Source organism: Neofelis nebulosa, chromosome 6 (genome assembly GCF_028018385.1).
Source record: "Neofelis nebulosa isolate mNeoNeb1 chromosome 6, mNeoNeb1.pri, whole genome shotgun sequence".
Classification (NCBI taxonomy): Eukaryota; Metazoa; Chordata; class Mammalia; order Carnivora; family Felidae; genus Neofelis; species Neofelis nebulosa.
The window spans coordinates 48194878-48220430 of NC_080787.1; the positions used below are offsets into that span (position 1 = coordinate 48194878).

Sequence of the window (25553 nt, forward strand, 5' to 3'; positions counted from 1 at the left end):
GAGGGACATGACCTAGTCCTGGGGATCTGTGGAAGGTAACCTGAAGGAAGTATTTAGTTGAGCTGAAATCTGAAGTGTGAGTTGGAATTAGCTAAAAACAAAAGGGAGCTCAGAGGGGGAGGAGGTTGAGAGTTCCAGGTAGCACAAAGATCATGTGCAAAGGCCCTGAGGCAGAAAAAATGCACGGTACATTCAAGGAGCTGCAAATGGGCCAGAGTGGCTGGAACACCAAAAGGAGCAGGGGATGTATACGGGAGGGCTTGGGAGGTGAGCAGGAGCCAGGACAGGCGGGGTAATTGCCACCACAGGAGTGTTAAGATTGATTAGGAAGACAGTAGAGAGAGTAGAGATGACAGCCAAGAACTGAGGCCCAGAAAATTCCAGCAACCAGAGGTCCTGTCAAGGAAGATGATGGAGCGAAGATGTTTGCGAATGAGAGACCAGAGAGGCAGGAAGGAAACAAGGTTAGAAGAGAGTCTGGAACCAGGGAAAGCCAGGTTTCAAGAAGCAGACTGTCACAACTGTGTCCAGTGGTGCTGAAAGGCCCACACGGAGGGGGCTGGTTTTGCCCATGGGATTTGGAGACATGATATGTTCTCAGCAAGGGCAATGTACTCGTGATATGTGCTCAGCTCTCGTTGGGGCGAGGAGGGAGGAAATCACGTTGGGGGTAGCTGTAGACTATGTGCAAGACGAGTGAGTGCACACAACTTAGGAGATTTGCAAGGTGGAAGAGTGGAGATTCCTCCCATTTGTAACCTGCTTGGCTCTCATGTTGCATGGAGTAGTGATGTTATATGTGTGACTTTCTTTTTTTTTTAATGTCTATTTATTTTTGAGACAGAGAGAGAAAGAGTGCCAGTGGGAGAGAGGAAGAGAAAGAGGGAGACACAGAACCCAAAGCAGGCTCCAGGCTCCGAGCTGCCAGCACAGAGCCCCACGCGGGGCTCGAACTCATGAACGGTGAGATCATGACCTGACCTGAAGTTGGACACCCAACCAACTGAGCCACCCAGGAGCCCCATGTGACTTTCTTTTTAAGAAAAGAACTCAATGTATTGCACGTGAGGACTGTATCAAGGGAAGCCATGCCTCTTACCCTACCTTGGCCTGTGGCTGGCCAACTAGACAAGTTACCGTCCCCTTTGAGAGAGGCCACACGCATATCTCCCCGTGTCCTGCCTTGCACGTTTTGGGGAACAGCCTAGATGTTCAGGTAGTTATTTTTTAAACACGTACTTCTGATCAAAATAGCAGGTGAGAGACTGGACATAGGTCTGCACATACATCATTCTACTCCTGGAAAACAATTCAGAGCAGATTCCTTTTGATGACAGGTGCTAAATTATAACACCAAATTCCAGGAGGGCTTCAACTGCAAATCCTGCTGTGATTATTACTCATCTCCATGAGGCACAGGGTATCAGCCATAACCTCCCTCCTGAACTTGAGGATTAAAAATCCTCACATATAACCTTAAGAGCCTGCCTTCATAGATCTGTATTTTCCACGGCAGAGGTGACAAGACTTATCTTTGCCGACATTATTTAATTAGATGATTCATCCCTCACACATGCAGAAGTATAAGCTAAATATTTATTTAACACAAACACGAAACACAATACCAATTAAAGGACTGCTTTGAACATTTTTTTTTCTATTTAATTTTCCCTTGCCTTGAAATAAGGTCCCGCAACAGCATTGTGTCAGGGCGGCTCGGTACCATCAGATTACAGAAGAACATTTGTTTGTACACAATGGGGTCAAGTTTTCCAAAACACACTGCCCGTGTGTGCAGCATTGATAACCTTTTACACTTCTTTCCCTGTTGTAAATCCCTGGAGAATTTGAGCCTTTAAGCAAGAGATTGCCATCTTTATGAAAACATTAAGTTCCTCACTCTGCTCTTATCTCATCGATCTTCCTACTTTCATTTACTGTGTGGAAGGGGTTCCCTAAGTCCCAGCAAAACAATGCCGGGGCTGTGCTCCAGCTATGATGGAGGGTAGCCCTGTGGTTGGCTGTAGGGATGCACTGAGCAGCAGAGGGCTTGGGTGTGGGGCCAAGCCTTACAGATCTGTGGTCCTACCCTCCGTCAGGTATTCAAAAGAATACTGGAGTGTTAATCATAAAAGTAATGGACCATTTGGAGCAGTCTCTGGTCACTATGCAGGAGCAGGGGCCGGGGGCCCTCATTCTGGATGGTACGGAGGTCTGCAGGAGGGTCCGAAGGCTGGGTGGCTGAGGCAGAGGTGGGTGGAGGGCATTTGGACACTCCAGGGGCTTGAGGGGCAGCAGTTATTTACAACATGGTTTAAAATATTCCAACATTTTAGGGGTGCCTGTGTGGCTTGGTCGGTTGAGCGGCCGGCTCTTAGTTTTTGCTCAGGTCATGATCTCATGGTTCGTCAGTTGGAGCCCTGTGTCGGGACTGGCGCACTGTGGAGCCTGCTTGGGATTCTCTCTCTCCCTCTCTTTCTCTGCCCTTCCCATGCTCTCTTTCTCAAAACAAACAAACAAACATTTAAGAAATTATTCCAACATTTTAATGATTGTCAGGGCCACTTTAGCCCTCTGTGTCTCCCGCTTTCAGAGACCTCATCGTCTCTGTCTCCTGAGACCATGCATGGCTGTCCTTGGCCCATGACTTCATTTCTCTGAAATTTTCATTTTCCCTTCCAGGGATTTTGTTAAGCTTTAAGAATAAGGTGTGTGTACTACTCAAAATGAAAAAAAAAAAAGTATTATTTCCCCCCAAATACAGTTCCCTGAGAAGTCATGAATATTCCAAGATTTCTTTAATCTGGAGTGTCTGATATTAGCCAGTGCCATTCTTCACTAGTCCTCGTTCTCCCTGGTTTCTTGGTTTCTGATGCCCTTAGTGCCTCCTCGTTCACGGGGCCCCCTTTCCTCTTCCATCATTCTCCCCTTCCTCTCCCATCACTCCAGCTTTTTCTCCTTTCCCTCCTCCTCCCAACTGCCCCGCTGTGGACCTGGGTCCTTGGCTCATCCCCCCGACACCCTTTCTCTTAGAGAGCTTGTCCACTTCCATAGTTTTCATTATCAAGTTACATGAGAATTCCAAAACTTTATTTCCACCCTGATCTCTCTGCTACGTATTAGGCGCATCTCCCCAACCACACTCTTTCCCTCTGGGTGGAAAATTCAGCTCCCCAAAGACTGAATGTCATTCTTCTCTCCCACTGCTACCTCATAACCCATCCCTTTCAAGATTTCCCAACAGCTGGCTTCATCGTCCAGTTCCCCAGGCTCACCACCGCACGGGTATTCCTCACACAAGAATCCAGGGCAGGAGAGGGAGACTCAATGCGACCAGCCACCAAGTCCTGTCACTGCCTCCGCTGCTGTTTTCTTTCCCTCGGCTGCCACCTGGTTTGGACACGATCACCTCGCACCTGGATGATTGCAGCAATCTCCTGGATGGGCTTCCTCCCCACCCCACCCCCACTGCCCTGCTCAATAACCCAACGCACCATCGGCAGATTCATTTGCCTAGAACGCGACTTCTCATAGATTGCTGTCTACCGCATTCAAATTCTTCAAACGTTCTCAAGTGACCAGGCGATACTTGGGCTACTTCACCTGGCACACACAACCTAAATGTAAACCCAGCTCTGCCATGTTTTTCTCCCATAAAACTTGCCTGCAAAATAGGCTGACCACTCACAAGTTTTCACCGTACTTTCTTTGGCAAGATGTGTCATAAATACTAACAGCAAGTCTTGGTTGAATGAATGGCTGCCTCTCAGTTTCTTCTCAAACCATTCCTGGCCGCTGAAATGTCCCATTCCTCCTTTCTGAGCTGTCTTTTGGGGTCTCGCTATTCACTTAGTAATGGCAACAATTGCTATCATTTATCAAGACTCGGCTACATGCCAAGAATTAGACTAAACACCCTGCATGAACAAGGCTCGTCTAATCCTTAGGTCCTACCTTGGTAGAACTATCATCATCCCCATTTTATAGATGAAGGAACTGAGGCATGGGGAAATTAAATAACACACCCCGGCCACACGGTAAAGTAGTCGAGTCTGTTGCCAAGGCTGGAGCTCTTAATCTTTACAGCATCCTGCCTCTTTTCTTATCTCCACCAGAGATGCATCTTTCTCCTGAATACACTGCATGTATCTGCTGTGTGGACCTTTCTGCAGTGCCCTGAGAGGTTTGCAGCATCGCATAGTAATTAGGCATGACTCATAAGTCAGACTGCCTGGGCTGGAGTCCCGACTTCATCCATTGCTGGCTTTGTGTGCCTCAGGCAACTTGCTTAAAACTGTGTGCTTCATCAGTAAAACGGCTACTATAAAAGCACCAGGCGTATAAGATTATTGGAATAACTACATGAGCTAACAATCTTTGGAAAACCCTGAGCAGAGTGGCACATAATAAACACTCAGTAAATATTGTCAGGTACTATTAAAACCCTCAATGCCTGTGTTTGGCCCTCTATTAAGAATCTAAGGTAATTAAAGGAAAGGATTCTCTGCCTGGGTAACCCCATAGCACTTAGCAAGTCTATGCAGCACAGACGCTTTCACCAAACTGTGACTTCAAAGGTTTCACTTTGGGGATTATTTTTAGGAAATAGGCAAGATTTCAGTTATTGAACCTTTATGACTAGAATCACACCATGTGGGCTGAAATGCTGTGTTGGTAAACTACTTGTGAATTCATAGTGTACCCACAGCCAATGCAGACATTTCAGTCAACAAGCCGCCCGGTGGTACTTACTATGTACCAAAACCCAGGGGCACCCTGGACTCTGACGTAAAGCTGGCAGAGCCCCTCCTAACGCTCTCCATTCATACACACACGTGACAGCCACGAGCGATTCTAGCTTGAACTGTATTGAGAGATCTTGGAAGGGATAGTTCTAGGAACACATTTTATGATTAAAAAATAACCCTGATGTATTGTCTATCCATACTTAGCTCAATCCACAAAGCGGCAGATCACACAAAGGATAGTTAGTATTTCTTTCTTCCCTTTTTTCTGGACGTGGGGACACACACGTCAACGTGCCATTGGATAAGATATATGACCCCCATAATCATTTGGCACCAGAAGAGCACATCCTGTTTACCTCGAACATTTAATCTGGGTTCGTAAAATTCGCAAGGAACAAGGGAGCCAGTCTATCTGCAGTGAAGTCAGGGGTGTGGCCGGGCCCTTGGTGGGGGAACTGGAAATCTCTGCATTCTCACACGTGGGTGTGAGATGGGTCCGTTTCTCTCATGGGCAGACAGCAGCAGCCAGAATCCTAATGCACATTGCTCATGTGCTCACAGCTACTGGCCCTTCCGGCCCCAAATGCTTGGCCACATGAACAGGTGTTGCTTCTGCTTCTCCATCTGGCAACTTTCTCTCTTACAGTTGGGACCCCATGGTTCCCAACCCTAGCTATATAAAAGAATCGTTTTGGAGAGAAAGAAAGAAAGAAAGAAAGAAAGAAAGAAAGAAAGAAAGAAGAAAGAAGGAAAGAAAGAAAGAGAAAGAGAGAAAGGAAGGAAGAAAGAAAGAAAGAAAGAAAGAAAGAAAGAAAGAAAGAAAGAAAGAAAGAAAGAAAGAAGAAAGAAGGAAGGAAAGAAGGAAAGAAAGAAGAAAGAAGGAAGGAAAGAAAGAAAGAAGAAAGAAGGAAGGAAGGAAGGAAGGAAGGAAGGAAGGAAGGAAAGAAAGAAGAAAGAAGGAAGGAAGGAAGGAAAGAAAGAAAGAAAAAGGAAGAGAGAGAAAGGAAGGAAGAAAAGAAAGAAAGAAAGAAAGAAAGAAAGAAAGAAAGAAAGAAGGAGGGAAGGAAAGAAAGAAAGAAAGAAAGAGAGAAAGAAAGAAAGAAAGAAAGAAAGAAAGAAAGAGAAAGAAAGAAAGAAAGAAAGAAAGAAAGAAAGAAAGAAAAGAAAGAAAGAAAGAAAGAAAGAGAAAAGAAAAAAAGGCCCTGCCCAGATCTCTTTCCCAGAGATTCTGATCTAGCTGTTCCAGGGAAGTACCTGGGCATTGTTGTCTTTTTGTTAAATTTCGATGGTGATGCTAATGGACAAGTGTTGGAATCTGCTAAAATCTGGCCCAGGCAATAGCTTGATCTGTCTGTAGATTCCCAGCAAAACTGGGAACCCATGTTGCTAGGAAGCTGACAGAATCCAGCCACACACGTTAATTCTCTCCTCTGCATGACTTTTATTCTCACCTTACTGACCCCAAGAGGGGCTGGGAAGCCGGAGACCTGGGTTTTTTTCTTATCTTGGTGCCCCAAAAAGATCCATTGTGTGATGCTGGGCAAACCGCTTAATCTCCGAAACTTTCATTTTTGTATTCCATAAAATGAGATAGGATATGTGTTTCCCCTGAGGTGGGGTGGAAGAAGCAGCAGTCCCTGCATGGGGACACGGTGACGTGATTACTCTGATTAGCCCAGGAGAAGGGATCCAGGCTGAAGACGCATGGCAGAATGTCCAAAATCAGCAGGGCCAAATGGCCTTCTAGTTTTGGATAGGGAAACTTTGGAAAGGCCAAGAAAATACCAAATAGCAACTGAAAGTATTTTGTAATTATTCTCGGGTTTGACATTGTAACTTCTTTCCAAACGGTCTCTCCATGACCCATATCGACTGGTTCATAGAGAATTTTTCTTATTCACTTGTCTCATGACATCGTGCAGGGGGGGGGGGGAAATAGATGGTTACCTTTTCACAGAGAGCCAAAAGAGGTAGAAACTGAATTTACCTGTTTTTTAAAAAATCTATTATCCATTAAATAAAAAGGGAATCTCTCCTACCCTCATCCTATCTTCCCTGAACCAACCACTCAATCTAACTAGCTTCTAGCTAGTTAGCTGGCTAGCTAATCATTCATCTATCTATCCAAGTTCATTTTCCTTTGCTTTCCTTTCCTTTGCTTTCCTTTGCTTTCCTTTGCTTTCCTTTGCTTTCCTTTGCTTTCCTTTGCTTTCCTTTCCTTTCCTTTCCTTTCCTTTCCTTTCCTTTCCTTTCCTTTCCTTTCCTCTTTTTTCTTTCCTTTTCTTCCCCCTTTCATTTCTAAAACAAGGCTGCCTTTGATGGCCTTCAAAGAAAGAAGGCCAAACCTCCAGAAAATCCAGAGTTTAATCTGTGGGATGCTCTTATTTTTAAAAATTTATTTATTTATTTATTTTGAGAGAGAGCATTGCACACATGAGCAGGGGAAAGGGACAGAGAGAGAGGGAGACAGAATCTTAAGCAGGCTCCACAATCAGTGTGAAGCCCAGTGTGGGGGTCAATCCCACGGCCATGAAATCAAGATCTGAGCTGAAATCAAGGGTTGGACACTTAACCAACTGAGCTGCCCAGCCGCCTATGGGAAGCCATTATTAATAGTGATTGCCAAAGCCAAAATCAACGCAAAGGTAATAATGACAAAAATGAAAAAAAACTCTTTTGGACTTTTCTGAGAGTCAAAAGAGCTGTCGACACCTCCAGGTATCATTTTATCTTTCAGTGAGAAAAGGTGCTGTTAAAGATTGATAAATGAATCTGACAATGAGAATTTATTGTGCTCTGTGCCTTGGCTTGTCCTGAGAGCAGAGAAGACAGAAAACAAGATACACAGCAAGACAGAAGACAAGACTGAAGACACAGAAGACAAGACACACAGCAAATTATTGATGGGATAATTTGGGGGAGGAGAAAGACATAGTGGGTACTGGAGGGTGTTAGAAATATTCTATTACAGGAGGAATATATTCATGTGCTACTTATATAATTCAGAAATGAAAGACCAAAAACATCAGCCCTTTATGGAAGGAAAAACGGAGTGGCGGTGAAATGGCAGGGCCTGGCTCTCTGCAAAGCGTAAGAAAACATGGTTTAAGCAAGCCACACATCAAAGGGCTTTTCCTCTTTCTAGAATGCTCAAGGCCAAGTCTGCCCAGCTCTTAAACTCAGCACTTTTCTTGACTTCCTTCCCAGCGCTGACTGTAAACGCTTTCCTCTCCATCATGGGCGGGAAGTGACAGTTTAACATTTTGGAGATCACCCGTTACCCCAAGGACTGCCTGGGAGCTGAGAGATTAGCTGGTGCTCCCCCTCCTAGACACAGTACAGCCTCTTGGCAGCACAACGGCCCATGGATGCCCGGCCATGGAAATACTCATGGCGGCCTTCATGCATGCTCTGGTCTTTATGGTATTTTCTGGCTCAGGGATGGGAAAATTCATTTTAAAAAGAAAGAAGAAAAAAGAAAAAAAAAAAAAAGGAAAACTCTCTTCATTAGAGAGGAACCCCTTAAAAGATGCCATCTAATTGCCGACACTCAGTCTTCCTAAGCACAGCCTTGTCAACTTGGCCAACAGCCTGAACAATGCTCTTGAGCAGATATGCTTTATGCTGGCAACATACATGTGACAGCTATACAAAAGGAAGTCAGGCAAAGAGGATCATAACTGGACCGAGGCACCCCCAGGGTCTTGCTACAAAGGGAGATGAACCACAGTAGAATGCCTGTTACCTGTTCAGCACTGCAGTCCCCAGGCTGGCTTCTGCTCTGATCAGATGTCTAAAATCATCCAGGTTTCCACTATGAGGCCATTGGCCCCATGCTCTCCAAGGAAATCTACACCCGATGAAGGGAAAGCCAAGCAGGATTCATTGTGAGGGCTCCATGCCGAGCTCTGCCTCACCCCTCTCCCGTGCCTCCCCTGCAGTGATCCTCCAAGGCTCACAGAGCCATCCGTTGAGAGGCTCACTTCTGTTTGAAAAACAAGAAGCGATTTCCTGGTCCTCTTCCCCGGATGGCGTGCACGATTTCCCTTACGCCCATGGGAAGTCCTTCAGATCCTTCTTATCTAGAAACCTCTCCGCTGAGTGGCCAGACTTGTTTGGCCAATGCCCCTAGTTCTTGCTTTTCTTTCACCAAAGGAAAAAAATCAGAAAAATGAAACCAAAGCAAACTCCAAAGGGGTTAGAGCTGAGGAGCGGTGTAGGATGCACTGTTTCAACCTTTGAAAGATGTTCACTAAATCAGACTGTGTTTTCAGAGTGGAAGGAAAGTAGAATTATTGATGAGTTCTTATTTCTGGTAGCATCAAGAAGTCAGAGAATTTTTTTAAAAATCCCCAGAATATGAAAAGACCTAAAGATACTCTTAGCCCCAGCGCTGAGAGAGCTGCACTTCAAATCTTCCACATTAAGGGGCCAACTGTGGGCACCTGGCTGGCTCAGTCGGCTAAGCGTCTGACTCTTGATCTCGGCGCAGGTCGTGATCTCACAGTTCCTGAGTTCAAGTCCCACATCATCAGGCCCCGTGCTGATGGCGCAGAGTCTGCTTGGGTTTCTGTCTCTCCTTCTCTCTTCCCCTCCCCTCCTTGTGCTCTCCTTCTCTCTCAAAGTAAATACATTAATTAAAAAAAAAAGATTTAAAAAAAGGGGACAACTAGTTCTCTCGGAGTTCCAGGAACACTCTGGATGCTTACGCATCCAATGCCGCGATGCTTCAAATATCATCTTGATAACAGCACTAATATTTAAAGATAAGGAGATACATGGAAAAGGGCAGGTTGGCAGGCTGTATTCAGGTTGTTGTGTTTAAAGACGAATTATAATCAGAGTTTTGAGCTGGAAGTGACCTACCCATCCTCATTTTACAAGTCAGGCACCTGTGAGCCGGGGGGAAACAGCGACTCGCCCGCGGTCAGAACACAGATGAGATGTGATAGATTATCACTCTTGTTCTCATGCTTTAGTGTGGGGAATGTTGTTCAGGTAGCCCTCCTCTGGACCCCTTCCCGTGGAAAGGCTGAAGCACGAGGCCTGGCTGGGCTCGGCCAGTGTCAGACTGTAGGGATTCAGACTGTATTCCCATGGGTTTCTATTTATGTGGCCTCGTACACATGACAGCACGTCGCTGAGACTTGGTTTTATTGTGTGTGAAAGTGGCTAACACCACCACTGAACGTACAGGCTCCCATGAGAGCCTGGTATAGAGGAGGAGAACTGTTACTATCTGGGGTCCCGGGCTCTAATCCTACAAGCTCATACTCTTTTCCTATCCCACACCATCTCTCTCTCCTTCTCACCCACCTTCCCATCTGGTCAAAGCTATCCCCGGGGCGCCCGCGTGGCTCAGTCTGTTGGGCATCCGACTCTTGGTCTCGGCTGAGGTCATGACTTCGTGGTGTGTGAGTCTGAGCCCCGCATCAGTCTCTGTGCTGACAGCGTGGAGCCTGCTTGGGATTCTCTTTCTCCCTCTCTCTCTCTCTGCCCCTCCCCTGCTTGGTCTCTCTGTCTCTCTCAAAAATAAGTAAATGCGCTTAGAAAAAGCTATCACCTGTAGGCATGTTGACAACTACCAGTAGTAATCAGCCCTGAGACAAAAGTGAACAATTTTGACCAAAAAAGAGGATAAACTTGCTATGATGAGCGCCGGGGCTTGTATGGAAGTGCTGAATCACTGAATCATGCCCCCGAAACTAATATCACACTGTATGTTAACTAACTGGAATTTCAATAAAACCTTAAAAAAAAACAAACAAAGAAATATCGGACATCCCAATACAGTTGTGACTCTCACTTGCAAAAACAAAAGATGAACCGTCACAATATTACTTTACCTCTCAGTAGTGATTCTCAGTTGTATTCTCCAGTTAGCTTCACGTCATCATGGGTGGACTTGGCGTTTGCCCGCCACAGTCGACCCTCCACTTCCTCCTTGCTGCCAGCCCAGGCTGGCTGGGGAACTCAGGGAAGGCAACCTGGCTGTCTCGGGCCAGGTGGGCATCGTGATTGGTCTAAAGCATGCGGATCTCATTCTCCTTGCCGGACATTGGGGCATGCTTGGACACGAAGCCAAGTGAGGGCGCACATTATTACCTCTGGATTCACCCTTAGTGGGGCAATAAAAGCCCTTATTATTTAATCCAGTTCCAGTTGGGTTTTCCGTTATTTGTAGCTAAAAGCTAAAAATCGTAACCTGGTGAATCACGATGAAGACTAGATCTTTTGAGCCTATCTGTAATACTACTCTTGGTCTAAGCAAATATTAGGAGGAGTATTAAAACACATACGCATGGAGCCAAATAGCTTCAAATCATATCCTAAAATATTCCAAATTAATTTCCTATGCTAAATATACGACGTATTGACTTTTTCTGTAAGGAATGGATAGAGATACTCTAGATTCTTTATTACACTAAAAATCCAGAATACTAAATGTACATAGTGGAAAAGCGCCCAGGTCTTGAAAGCCCAGAGTAGGATGGTGGTGAGAGTGCCGACCCCAGATCTGCTAATAGCTCTGTGCAACCTCAACAGGTTATTAGTCCTTCTGCACCTCAGTGTCCTCATTTATAGAATCGGAGTAATAATAATACCTACCTAAGGGTCGCTGTGAAGATTAAAATGCTTGCAAGAGTGCCTGGCGCATAGAGAGATGGTGTAAGTGTTGGCTACTGTTATCTCTACTGAAAAGAAATTTTTGTTGTAATAATAGCTGTGCATGTGGATTTGGTATTCTCCTTTGCTTTCTGCTAGCGTTGATTTCTTTCTTTCTTTCTTTCTTTCTTTCTTTCTTTCTTTCTTTCTTTCTTTCTTTCCTCCTTCCTTCCTTCCTTCCTTTCTCTCTCTCTTTCTTTCTTTCTTTCTTTCTTTCTTTCTTTCTTTCTTTCTTTCTTTCTTTCTTTCTTTTTCCTTTCTTTCTAGAGCACAAGCAGGGGAGAGAGGCAGAAGGAGAGGGAGAAAGAATCTTAAGCAAGCTCTACACTCAGCACGGAGCCCAATGTGATGTTCGATCTTACGACCCTGGGATCATGACCTGAGCAGAAATCAAGAGTCAGAGACTCAACTGACTGAGCCACCCAAGGTGCCCAGAGATTGGCATTTTGAAGAGGACTTTGGTATACATCTTGTTTTCATCATGATATTTGGTTCCTTTGGGGGTGACTTGAATGTAGATTAGGATGAATGTAGGTGTGTTGGAGAAGAATGAAGAAACAATAGGAGGAAACTGGACGTGGATGTGGTAGTTATAAAGGATGCTGAAAGAATTTTACTGGCTGACCGCTTTGGAAAAGGATTGCAGGCTAGAAGTAAATGTCGGGTGGCCCGTTAGCCCACTCCAGGGGAAAGGGAAGTTTGCAGACCTCAGACTTACAAAACAAGTAATGATACCAGGGAGCTTGACTTGCATCCATCTTACCTTAAGAAACACCCTGCTGTTGGGGCGCCTGGGTGGTTCAGTCCGTTAAACATCCTACTCTTGGGGCGCCTGGGTGGCGCAGTCGGTTAAGCGTCCGACTTCAGCCAGGTCACGATCTCGCGGTCTGTGAGTTCGAGCCCCGCGTCAAGCTCTGGGCTGATGGCTCGGAGCCTGGAGCCTGTTTCTGATTCTGTGTCTCCCTCTCTCTCTCTGCCCCTCCCCGTTCATGCTCTGTCTCTCTCTGTCCCAAAAATAAATAAAAAATGTTGAAAAAAATTAAAAAAAAAAAAACATCCTACTCTTGACTTCGGCTCAGGTCATGACCTCATGGCTCATGAGTTCGAGCCCTGCATTCGGCTTCAGGCTGGCAGTGTGGACCCTGCTTGGGACTCTCTTTCTCCCTCCCTGCCCCTTTGTGATTGCTTGTGCATACACTCTCTCTCTCTCTCTCTCTCTCTCTCAAAATAAATAAACTAAAAACAACACACAAATTTAAAAAACACCCGCTGTCAGAGTGAGCTCCCAGTAAATGCTTCTTTTAAAATGCTCCAAGACTTCCTGCTTTGGGTGGGTTAGGAGCGGGCTGTGGGCACAGTTGGCTCTCTGACATGGAACGGGGCGTTGTCAAGGTGGCTGTTCCTTTGCTTCCCTGAGGAGCAATTCCTCTCTCACCCACAGTCCCGTTTGTTGCTAGGAACACTCTGTGCTTGTCCCCACTCACTTTACAATGAAAACAAAGACAAATAAAAAATGGAACCACCATATGGTCTCGGCTGCAACCCAGAATCAGCTGCCGACGGGGAGACTTTGCCCTGTCACAGCTAAGGATTCAAGTGGCTGTGACAGAAGCCCTTCTCCTGAATTCTAAGATGTTGGAGTTGGCGGAAAGATGAACCCAAGCTTCTTCAACCATTCTTCAGTGGTGCAGCCAGAGTAACTAACTCACCAGTCATGTTATATATGTTTGTTGGCATGACATGTCTCTTAGGACTTGAGGGTATAACCTCATTCCGTACAGAGCTGTTTTCTCAGGCAGAAATGTCAGCCCCAAATTAATGCACATTCCCAGCAGGCTCCAGGCTGTTTCACTGCTCTGCCCTTCCCTCTTGCTCACCTGGGTAACTTTTAGTCTCCTTTTAAGTTATAGATGTTATTTATTCCAAGGACCCTCCTTGCCCTCCCAGCCTGGGACACATGTTCCTTCTCCCTGGACCCATAATACCAGGTACACGTCTTTTTGCAATTACCTCACTGCATCCAAATGATTATTTTGATGGATTGACTTTAAGCAGCCTGAGGGCAGAGACTAGTATTATTTATTGTATGCCTAGCAACCAGTCTAGTGCTGGCATATAGTAGATGATCAATAAAAGCAAAAGGAAAATGAAACTTCCCCACCTCAGTTTCCATTGCTGGTTGCCCCTGTTAACACTGGCATGTTCCATGACCCTGTCTTTGCAACTCTTCTGTGTTGACACTTATTCCCCACGTGATCTCCAGCAGTTTTATGGTTTAAATCTTTGTGCTGATGACTCAAATGCATATCTCTATCATGGACTTCTCTCCTGATTTCCGGACCCATATATCCAACTGCCTACTTTGTATCTGGATATCCAGTAGGATCTCAAACTGAACATGACCAAACTAAAGTCCTGATCTGCCCTCCCAAACTAGCATTTCCAACAGTCTCTCCCATCTTAGTAAAGGGCATGGCCATCCTTCCAGGTTGCCCAGACCACAACTCTAAGAGTCATCCTTAAGCTCCCCCTCGTACACTCTATATAATTTGTCATTAAATCCTATCATCTCTACCTTCCAAATACCACATGATTGGGCATTTCTTACTTTTTGCATTACTATCATTCTCATCGAGCCATCATTGTCTCTTGACCGCATTATTATCACTACCTTTAATTGGTGTCTGTGCAAGAATGCAGTTAGAATGGTCCTCACAAAAAGTACGTTATATGATGCCCAGCTACACTCAGCAATCCTGTGCTCCCATCTCTCACGGTCAAACTGAAAGTTCCTTCAGTGGCCTGCAATGCCTACACCCCCCCACATCTGTGGGCCTCCCACTGTTTCTTCCTTTAATTCCTCTCCTACTTCTCTCCCCTTGGTCATATTGCTCCTCCTTGCGAGCCAGGCACAATTCTGTCTCAGAGTCTTGGCACTGGCTGTACTCTTTGCCTGGAATGCTCTTTGCCTAGATATCCTCACATCTCCCTCCTTGACCTCATTCCCACCTTTGTCCAAACAGCGCTTTCGTAGTGGGGCCTCTGCCAATTGTCATAGTTCATAGTTCAGCCTTTCCAATCCTCCCGCCCCGATCAACTTTTTCCCGCATCACATATCACTTCTCGCGCATTCTAACGTAGTTATTTGTTGTGTTTATTGTCTGTTTCCATCTTTCATGCCCCTCTCTAGCATGTAAGCTCCTTGAGGGCAGGGATGCTTATTTTGTTCATTAAAACAGAGTACTTGAAAAGGTCACACACAAAGTCATGAATGCCACAGCATTACTATATACACAGCAGAAGTACGTCCAAAAATACATAATGGTTCAACTTGCAAAACACTCCCACCTTCATGTCTTGGCAGGGTAAGCCCTGGTTTTTTAATCTACAACCAGATGTTGGTAACCCTTTTGACCCCGTGCAGCCCGGGGTCAGCTCTCTTTTGGTGTTTCTATATCAAGGCCAGGAAAATTCCCCTCTGGCACTGACCTGTCCTTATGCAAGGAAGGAACCAACAAATAATCGGTCAGTTTTATAGTATACAAATGGTCTTATTCTTATCTTTTGTGTGTGTATCTTGGCAAAGTCTCTGCTAATTGGAGTTGGTCAGATTTACAGTCAGCTGGGGACTCTCAGGTTTAATCTGCACGTGCTGTTACTGGGTCCATTCCACCAATAGAGTTATTATACCTTCTTTGTGTTCGTGTCTTTCAGATACTTAGATTAGTTTGCTATGGAAGATCCCAAAGCTTCCATTTTTGAACCAATTAGATACGGTTGACAGCTCCAGTGGACCCACCTTCTTATGCTTCCAGTGATGGCTCTGGCTTCTGTCAGAAATGCAAAGCACAAAGGCACACTCCAGATGGAACCCTGTTTTGCACTCCACACCCATCATTACTTTCCCTACATTTTCCCAGAAGAGGGAAGGGTAGCATATGGGAGACGTGGAGGCAGATTTAGGACATGGCTCCATAGAGATGTCATCAACAGCCCTCCTTTGACCTTTATTGACCATTGCTTGGAGAGGGTTGGCCATCAATGGAGAGGATGAGCCATCCCCAGGCTTCAGATTCCACCTTCAGTTCCCATAGGTGACATGTGATTCATAGAGCAGAAAGTCCTTGCAGATGCCCACAGCATGACATATGTCACCCACATGCTGCAGCTGTGATACACATGACATCAGTTATTGATTGACCAAATTTGTCATTGACTCCTCTCCCTTCAGTCCTTCCCTCAACGCTTCTGTCAGCATCACGGCAAAGAACAGGTTATTTGAGGACACGGGGATTCTTTCTTCCATTGGTCTTAGAAGGAATCTATTTAGGAAGCAGCTGCATTTACTAGAAAGTGCACATGTTCTGTCCACGCTCACTCCTGTTCTAACCTCTGCTTCTTCACTGTGTATCTGGGGGGCACATGCTCTGCTCTGCATCAGCAGGCAGCATAGACCTCAGGTAACAGGGCCACCTGCAAACAGGTGGAAGGCCCGAGTTTGGGCCTGCAAAATCTTGTCCCCATAAGGGCAACTCCTATCCAGATTCCATTGCTCTCTGCTGTTTTCAGGGTCTCAGCACTCCTGACCCCAAAAGAAATTTCCCTCATTTTTGCCTCTGATTGCAGAGGTAATTTCCTCAGATTTTATCAAGTTGATTAGCAGACAGCTATGATGCCAAAACCACTAGATAAATATGAGTTGAAGAGTTATCCAGGTGAGGATAAAAGTAAGAATCAAAGAATGTCATAGTAAAAGGAGTCCAGTGATCATTATTCCAGCTGTCTGATGTCAGAGGGACATTGAGGGGCGACCAAGGTCATAACACCCAGTAGTGTCAGAGCCGGAACTGGAGTTTAGGCCTTCTGTCTCCCCATACAGTACTCTCAACATTGTGCCCTGGTGCCTGCCCCTCCCCTGACCCCGCTAGATACTGTACAGACATCTTTCCTCTTACGCCTAAATTGGGACAATTGCACAATACAGGATGGAGTAATGATTCCTGAGTAGAGAGAGAGACGATATTAAACTTGTGTTAAACTTGCAGACTTTTCTTTAGGATGTTTGGTTCACGTCATAATGAGTGCCTGACATGGTGCCTGAAATAAATCAGCCCAATTTTTCCAGCCCTTATATTCTTTCATGGAAGAAAGTTCAATGTTGAAAGTTCAATGTTCTTTTTAACAAACTGGAACGTAGCTGCACTGAGAGTGTAGTGAATGGCACCGTAGTGGTCTGGAATATATGGGGCCAGGTGACATCAGTAGTATAGGCTGTCACGACTGTGGCAGGATTTGAGAAGCAACAGAAAAATCTCCAGTGAGTTGTATAGAAGCTTGAGTTAGTGTAGGTCATCGAGGAAACTTTCATACGGAAGAGACTCAAGATACCAGAGGGGGATGAAGCTAGAGAGAAGTGGGGAACACAGAGGTTGTATTTCAGACAGCGGTTCTTATCTGCATCTGGGGGCAGACCTATAACATCAGGACAGCCTTCTGCTAATTGTTGGTGGAATTGCTACCATCACATAGCCTGACAATCCCCAAAATGGCCGCTTCATACCTTCTCTTCTCTCACTCTTTGCAGGAGCCTTGTCTCATACTTCATTGAGAAAACAGAATCAATCAAATGGGAATGTTCATCCCCCCACACACAAACTTTCAACCCTCTTGCACCTGCACTGCCCTCTCTGGCCCTCCCTCCGGGTTGAGAGGATGTGTCCCTGCTCCTCCTGATGGCTTGCCTCTTCCTCCACTTGGCTCTGGGTCCCATTTCCTCTTCCTCAGCACTGGATCAGTCCCAACAGCACACAAACATGCTCCAGAATCTCTCTTCATATGTCTCTCTCTCTCTCTCTGTCGCCATTGACTGCAACGTTTTCCTGCTCACCATTATAGCAAATTTTGAGCAGAGAGCTGAGTGCATAGATTTTGTCTCCACATTCTCACTCTTCTTCTCTGGCCCCAAATTCAATCAAATCAATCTTCCTCCACTGGTACAGCTGACCTTTTACAATGTAGAGGTTTAGGGGCACTGACCCCCTGCTCAGCTGAAAATCTGCAAATAACTTCTGACTCCCCCAGAATTTAACTACTAATAGCCTACTCTTGACTGGAAGCCTTCCTGTAACAGAAACAGGTGGTTAACACATATTCTGTATGCTATGTGTAGTATTTATTGTGTTCTTACAATAAAGTAAACCAGAGAAAAGAAAATGTTCTTTAAAAAGTCATGTGGAGAAGAAAATATACTTATAGTAATGTACTGTATTTCTCAAAAAAAAAATCCATGTATAAATGGACTTGTTCAGTTCAAATCCCTGTTGTTCAAGGGTCAACTGTACTGCACAAAGGGGCTTTCACGGTGTTCACCATGGCTTCCACGTCACCCTAGTCAATGGTCCATTGGCCGGCCTCACCTTCCTTGACCCGCAACACCATTTGACAGAGTTGGCCACTCCCTCCTTGAAACCCAGTATTCTGGCTTCTGTGACACCCACTCTTCTGGCGTTCCTCCTACTTCATTGGTTCCTCCTCTCAATCTCCTTCGTGGCCTTTCTTCCTCTATCTGATGTTTAAAAGTTGACGTGCCCCAGATTTGGTCCAGGGTCCCACCTGTCCCTTCTCACCTGTGCTTTCTTCCAGGCAACCTCATCTGGCTCCATACTGGGAAGAACATTCATGCACAAGAGCAAAATAAAGATCTTTTTAGACATATAAAGACTGAAAAAGTTTGCATCTCACTGACTCTGGCTGAAAGTACTACAAAAATAGGGTGAAAATATTTTTTGCGCCATGGACTCCTTTGGGCATCTGGTCAGGACTATTGATCATCCTTCTTGGGATTATGTTTTTAAATGCGTTAAAACAACAACTACAAAAATAAAAAATAAATGCATAAAACAAAATACATAGGGTTACAAAGGAAAATAATTACCTTGCAATGTGCTTATCAAGATATTAAAACAGGGGCGCCTGGGTGGCGCAGTCGGTTGGGCGTCCGACTTCAGCCAGGTTACGATCTCGCGGTCCGTGAGTTTGAGCCCCGCGTCAGGCTCTGGGCTGATGGCTCGGAGCCTGGAGCCTGTTTCCGATTCTGTGTCTCCCTCTGTCTCTGCCCCTCCCCCGTTCATGCTCTGTCTCTCTCTGTCCCAAAAATAAATAAAAAACGTTGAAAAAAAAAATAAATAAAAAAGATATTAAAACATAATGTGACTTAGTAATACACTGACTTCTTTGTTAATATATTCAGTTAAAAGATTTAATGGTGCAAATTTAATAACTACACAATTTTAAGTGGTAATGAAAATAAACTGGAGTTTAAGGATCTGCAACCTAGTGATGTGATATAAAATTATCTGGAATTTTTATTGGAGACAAAGTCATATGTACAGCGAATATTACAGTGATGTGCTGTCTACGTTTCTAATTAAAGGAAGTCCTAAATTTCAATCAGGGGTTAGTGAAAATAAAGGCACTTTCTCATTCAAGTTCACAGACTCCCTCAATTTTACTCATATGGCATCCATGTACCTAGGTTAAGGGTGTATTTAAGAAAGAGGGAAATTGAACACTCAAGAACTGAAAGTTTAAGAACTATCTTTAAACTATTACTTTTAAAAATTATTAGTTAAAAATGACTAACTTACAGAGGGGATTATAAAAGAAAATATGAACTAAAATACTAGGTAACTGTGAAAAGGAACATGGTAGGTGTTCAATTAATATTTGCTTAATGAACAAACCGACCGAGAGGAGATTGGTCTTATCATCCTGTCTTTTTCAGCTGGCCAGATACACACCATCAGGGGATTCAGTACTTCCAAAGGCAAGGTCACAGCATGGTTTTGCTAATACACTGTGCACACTAATGCCCCCTGCATGACTCCCTGCTTGTTACTAGGGTTACAGGAGCCCATCTACACGAAAGGGAAGATACTCCATCATCTTAGCCAAACACTGGAAGTAATTTCTGAGGTAGGGCTAGAAATCCCTGGCACATAACAGATGCTCAATAAAATGTCCAAGACCCGCAATATGAAGGTAACACTAATAGGCCAATAGCAGCTCTGGTCAACCAGAGAAGGCCACTCTGTGGCAAAAGTTGCCACCCCTCCCCCAAGTATACATCTCACCTCCTCCAGAGTCACTGCTCTCAGCTTCTGCTTCACATCTAACAGTTATGGCTCTAAACTAACACTTCTCTCAATTCTTCAAAAGAATAACGTGTCCTTTTTAAATGCCTTTTCAAGAATATATAATATGTCAGGCACAATGACAGTGTTTGCTTGAGAAAGAAATCGGAAAGAGACTGGTCGACGCCTGTGTCTGTGAAGAACAACAAAGACTCTGAAATTCAGCCCCGTTGAGGAGAAGCATAAAATTGGGGGCAGCAGTGTTGAGAATGGAAAATGAATCACAAATGAAAATTAATCAGAGCTTCTTAAGTTAAACTCCCTGGGGAAAGGAAGAATGTGCCTTTTAAAAGCACAGAGATGCAGAACGCTGAAAAATGACGGAGCTCATGAGCTCCGGGAAACCCAAATATTCCATAGTTAGCAAGATCTTGTTAGACCAAGAACACCACGTTTTATGTCACCTGTAGTGAATTACTTTTAATGAAAATGGTAAGGACACATGATTTCCAGATATCACCCCTACTACTCAGTCAAATGGCTCCTGTTCAAAACAACTTGTTTGTGTTAATGTTGGGGAAACCATCAGTGGTTCACTTCGAGTGGCTTAAAAGTAGATTTATTAAATTCCCCGTGTCCCCAAATCTAAGCCACGGATATGGCATCGCTTTGGCACCCTGTTTACTCACCGATCTGTTCCCATTTCATACCATTATGGCAAACCGAGAGTCTGTCTGACCTTCTAGTTGGCCCGGTAGTTGAGTTGCTCTGGGTTCCAGCCTGCACTTTTTGAGTTTTTTCAGAAATAGATGGGTAAGACATTAGGGGAAAGGTGCTCATGGAGGCTGCTACTGCCCTTTGAAGTGGCCTACCATCGGGCACATGGTCACCCTAATTCATGGAAGCTGCCCATCTCTCCACAGCTCCATGGTCCATCCCAGGACAACGCGGGGTCTAGGTTTCCAAGTTCAAGACATCTCCTAAATACCTTACTTCTGTAAGTCAGAATATGCCTCTAGGCACCACGAAACTATTTTTAGACCTCATACATAGCACACAAAACACAGCTACATATCAACAAGGACATGATTATTCCAGGTCCTCACCCCTTATATTTGCTTCATTTGACTTGGAATGTTAAGAGAGGGAAAACCACATATTATTTTTAGTCTTTTCCTGAATTCTTCTAAAGTTCAATTTTCCATTTTTAGGGCCATTGAGATCTGAGCTTTGTGCTTTACGTGACAGCATATATACACAGTTAGGGTGCACTTCTGTCTGGGACTCTCTATTTGAACCTGCTGGGCTCTCACCAAATATGGGCCCTCTTATGAATGATGTCTGGTCTTTGGATCACTTACTAGTAAGTTAGAAATGCTCCCACACTGTCCCTTCTTAAGTGCCAGAGCCACCTTATACATCAGGTGCCTGTCCCGGGATTATTTATGTGCACTACCGGGAATAATATTTGAGTATATTTCTACGTTTAAAGCAAAATTTTCCAGGAACCAAGAAATGACCAAGAGAGAATTGGTTCCCTAAACCCACTAATACACAAACACACACGCACACACATGAATACCCATGCCACACTCCTCTCTCCGCATTGCGAAACCAGAGAGAAGAGGTAGCAGCCAGCTCAGGGCATTTTGGACCATGGGCACATCCAGCATGTTTGATTTCTGGACCAGATCTTTCACTAGCCCCTCCCTCTTTTATAGGAGAACATTATTTTCAGTAATAATCCGTACTTTCTTGATTAAATTATTCAGATTTAAAACAACTAAGAAAAGAAAACGTTTCACTTGAAAATATTAAAATTCAATACAACATTTCAAGGGGAACTAAAATTTGTATCTGCCAGATGAAAAGAGTGCAATCTGCAGTCTGCACTTGGCTTCACTATTTTAAATTTTAAACACGAATAAAAACTCAGTGTGGTCCCGTAGAGTAACAGAATTGAAGCGACTTCCATTCAGTTTCTTTGTCTATACAACCACCCCGTTAACCTTGTTCGTTTTTTTTAAGGTTTGTTTATTTTTGAGAGAGAGAGTGAACGCAGGGGAGGAGGCAGAGAGAGATGGGGACAGAGGATCCAAAGCAGGCTCTGTGCTGACAGCAGAAAGCCCGCTGTGGGGATCGAACTCAAGAACCGTGAAATCATGAGCTGAGCTAAAGTTGGAAGCTCAACCGACTGAGCCACCCAGGCGCCCCATAACCTTGTTCATGGTTTATTTTTGAAAGAGAGAGAGAGAGACAGAGGATAAGCAGTGGAGGGGCAGAGAAGGACATGCAGAATCTGAAGCAGGATCCAGGCTCTGAGCTGTCAGCCAAGCCTGACGCGGGGCTCGAACCCAAGAGCTGTGAGATCGTGACCTGAGCCAAAGTCGGACGCTCAACCAACGGAGCCACCCAGGCACCCCAACCTTGTTCACTTTTAATCTCTGTTCAAAGACAAGGACATGTCATGTCCAGGGGCCAGAGACACTTCAAACAAGCTCAGACAGTTACAAGGAAGTTATTTTGAAAGAAGCACATGCAGCTGAGTCCCTTTGTGTCAGGAGTCACTCTCTTACAGAGTTTTCTGAAGTAGGTTCTATGTAGAATACAATCTTTATTGAAAAATAAGGAATGGAAATATAATTAGGAGCTTATATTACTGAAATTCACCAGGGACTGTGGCCATTGTTCAGAACTTAGACCAACAGAAGACTTTATAGGAAGAGTATTTCTCCACTGACATCGTTTGAAATCGCTGGTATGTGTTGATAGCTTTTTAAAAGGCTTTTTGTTGGTTTCGTTAATGATTTTAAATTCTCTACAGATAGTGTGCCACCTTGCTGCCTACAGCCAGGGGGGCCTGTCACCACGTCCCGCCCTCGGGGGCTACCCATTCCAGAGGGTTTCTTGTAAGTTCGTCAGGCAAGCCCCGGGAGGGTCGCCCGTTCTCTCTTCGTTCACTAGCCTCATCTGTTTGAACTTGAAGCAGCTCTGTCGGGGATACAGACCCACAGGGGGTGGGGGAAGCCACGAGCGAACGGAAGTGGAAGAGAGCTGGAGAGGGAAGGCCATGTGAATCCCAGGATGCCTGTCCCAAGGCCTCAACCTGCTCCTCACTTCAGCTCCATCTGGAAACCTCTCCCCGAGCAGAGGAAGGAAGAGCTGCACCCTCCTCTTTCTCAATACAGTTCTAAGGCCCCCAGGCCACCTGAAAAAAAAAAAAAAAAAAAGGTAGTGTGTGGCTCTGATCAGGGGTCAGAGGGAAACCAGCTTCAGCTTCACTTGACTTAAAGGAAGGAAGCAGGAAGCCCTGCTTGAGGACAGGGGTGAAGCCGTCCTCTGGGACCGGCTGTCCTATTACCTCCTGACCCCCTGTCTCTAATCGAGAACACGCACAGAGAGCAGAGCGTCTGCAGCACTTTCCACACCTCTCTCAAGATTAGAGACCACGTCTTGCACAAGAATCGATCCTTCTGGTTACTACTAAGTGTTTACGCCCTGTCAGGCAGTGGGTCGAGCCCCGAGGGAGCCTCACAACTGCCTAAGGGAGGAGCCACTGTTGTCCTATTTTAGAGGCAAGAAACTCAGTCTCCGAGCTGAGTTGGAGAGGATGGAACGCAGAGCGGCCTCATGGCCGAGGCCCCGTGTCCTGCCTCGGGTGGGGTTGAGCCCTCCCGGGACTCTAGCATCTGCGGGGCCTGGAGCACGACCCTCAGAACATCGTGGTTGTGCTGCTGGATGGACACAGCGCTGGGGCCCATCTGTTGTTAGTCAAACCTAGCTGCCCGTAGAGCAAGATTTAGAAACGCATAAAGTGAACTTCGGGATGACTTACTACTATGATACGTGTGGGATCAGATGCCAGGTATCCTTCTCATTCTGTTCTTCTGGGTCTGCTGCCTGTGCCACCTGCCCCTCAGAATATCCCTTCCCACGGAAGCATTACATGCAAGGATGGATTTAAATATGGTAATAGCGATGTTGTGTGGATTCGCATCACGCACTCTACGTCATGGCTGAAATCCTCTTTTCGTATGTCTCTTCTTCTAAGTCGCACGTCGTTCATTCATTCGTTCATTCATTCAGCAAATATGTATGAAAACCAGACACTAACCTAGACCCTGGAGTCAAGCATAGAACGGATAACTAAAACAGCTGTCCCTGAGTTCGCATTCTAGTTGGGGAAGAGTGCTGACAAGCCTCCAGGTCCCCCTCTGCCCTTTGCTGCCCTGCTGTGTGCCCAGGAAGCCGACCCCACACCTCGTGGTGCCTTGTCATCTCAGAAGGGGATGGCAGGACCGGGAGGGTGGGAAATCCCAGCAGAAGGCTGCAGGATGGAAAGAAAGGGGAGCCAGCTACTTGCTCCCTCCTTTCCTTGCCGGGCTGCAGTTTTGGTAGGAGGCTGTGTTCCTCCACCCTCAGCCCAATTCTGGGGAGCTCCCTCCGCCCCAGCCACAGATGTCGCCAGTCTCCTCTGACACCCCAACATCAACCTTCTTGCCCCTTCGTGCCCCAGGGGAGGCAACCAAGGTCTTCTTGATGCTGCTGGTGCCCTGTTGACTTAACTGCCTCTACCTCTTTCAAGTAGCTTTTGACAATGTCATTTCTTTTTAATATAGACCAAAAAAAAAAAAAATAAGTTATGTATCAGAGGAGCAAAAACGCTATGTAGAAACATAGAGCCCAGCAAAGGCAATAAAGTGTGTGTGTGGTGGTGGGGGGGGGGCACCTGGGTGGCTCAGTCGGTTGGGCGGCCGACTACAGCTCAGGTCATGATCTCACGGTTCGTGAGTTCGAGCCCCGCGTCGGGCTCTGTCCTAAGTGCTCAGAGCCTGGAGCCTGCTTTCCTATTCTGTGTCTCCCTCTCTCTCTGCCCCTTCCCTGCTTGAGCCTCTCTCTCTCTCTCAAAAATAAGAAGCAGTAAAAAAATTTTTACTCTCTCTCTCAAAAATAAGAAGCAGTAAAAAAATTTTTACTCTCTCTCTCAAAAATAATAAGCAGTAAAATATTTTGAGAGCCTCTCTCTCTCTCTCTCTCTCAAAAATAATAAGCAGTAAAAATTTTTTTTAAAAAATGTGTGTGCGTGCATGCACGTGTATGCACATGCACATGAGCTTGTGTGTTGGTGGGGGTGGCATCACGCCCCTCTTTCTTCCATGTTATTGAAAATCCCTTTTTGGACCCTTATCCCACCCTTACCTAGCCTCAGAGACTCAGACCTCTTGCTTTTGGGTTTCCTGCTGTGTCCTTTTTTCCTTATGTGTCTTAAACAGAGCAGTTCAGACCAATCACAGCTTCTACTTCCCAGCGTGTGTCCCAGTTTTCCCAAGCAAAGTGCCCTCCACCAGTTACCATCCTACTTCCAAAGTGATGTTAGGAGGTATTGACAACCGTAAATGTTTTCTAGAACATGTAGTTTCTGAATAAACATGACTTACAATTTACATGATTTAACACGATTTATAGTTTTGTGTGTTTGGGAGGCGTGTAGGCTCCTTAACCATGGAAAGCCTGCCAGACAAGTTCCAATGTTTCCTCAGCAGGTTCTTGCTGCAAGAATGATGATGCTCTGGGCGCCTTCTAAAGCACCGTGCTCTCTTTCCCTGCCTTTCTGGTGGCCTCATCCCACCCCCCACATGCCATTTCATGAGCAGAAAATCAGAGCTGAGCCTGATGGCTTCCCTCCCTCCCACATTCTGAGAGCCCTTGATGAATACTATTGACTGGAAAATAATTTCTGTGTATTTCTGTAAGTTTTTGTTCTTTCAAACATCTAGGAGGCTGATGATAGTGAGCAACTTGTGGGGTTGCTGCCAAAGTAGATGAGGCCACGGGAGGGGAGTTGTTCTTCGATGGAGTTCAGGACTCAGTACCCTCCAAATATGGCATCTTGGCATATTGAATATTTTAAGCTGAAGGAATGTGAGAAAATGGCAGAAGCAGGAAGATCCCCTTGATTTTCCCCAGCCCTTCTCCCCTGGAGCAGATGAGAAGACCCTCATGGAAG

General features: G+C 45.4%; 1 protein-coding gene across 8 annotated transcripts in view; it reads right to left on the reverse strand.

Moving 5' to 3' along the window:
* ADGRF5 (adhesion G protein-coupled receptor F5) overlaps positions 1-25553 on the reverse strand; it is a 98550-nt gene that overhangs the window by 60618 nt on the left and 12379 nt on the right. For 2 of the 8 annotated variants that reach the window (XM_058734176.1, XM_058734173.1), the window contains exon 1: positions 8494-8775. The exons of 2 other annotated variants lie outside the window; for them this stretch is intronic. The gene's annotated coding sequence lies outside the window, so the exon portion shown is untranslated. Of the gene's footprint in view, positions 1-8493; positions 8779-25553 lie in introns of those variants that run through there. 4 more of the 8 variants (XM_058734181.1, XM_058734180.1, XM_058734177.1 and 1 more) reach the window with 3 other exon arrangements.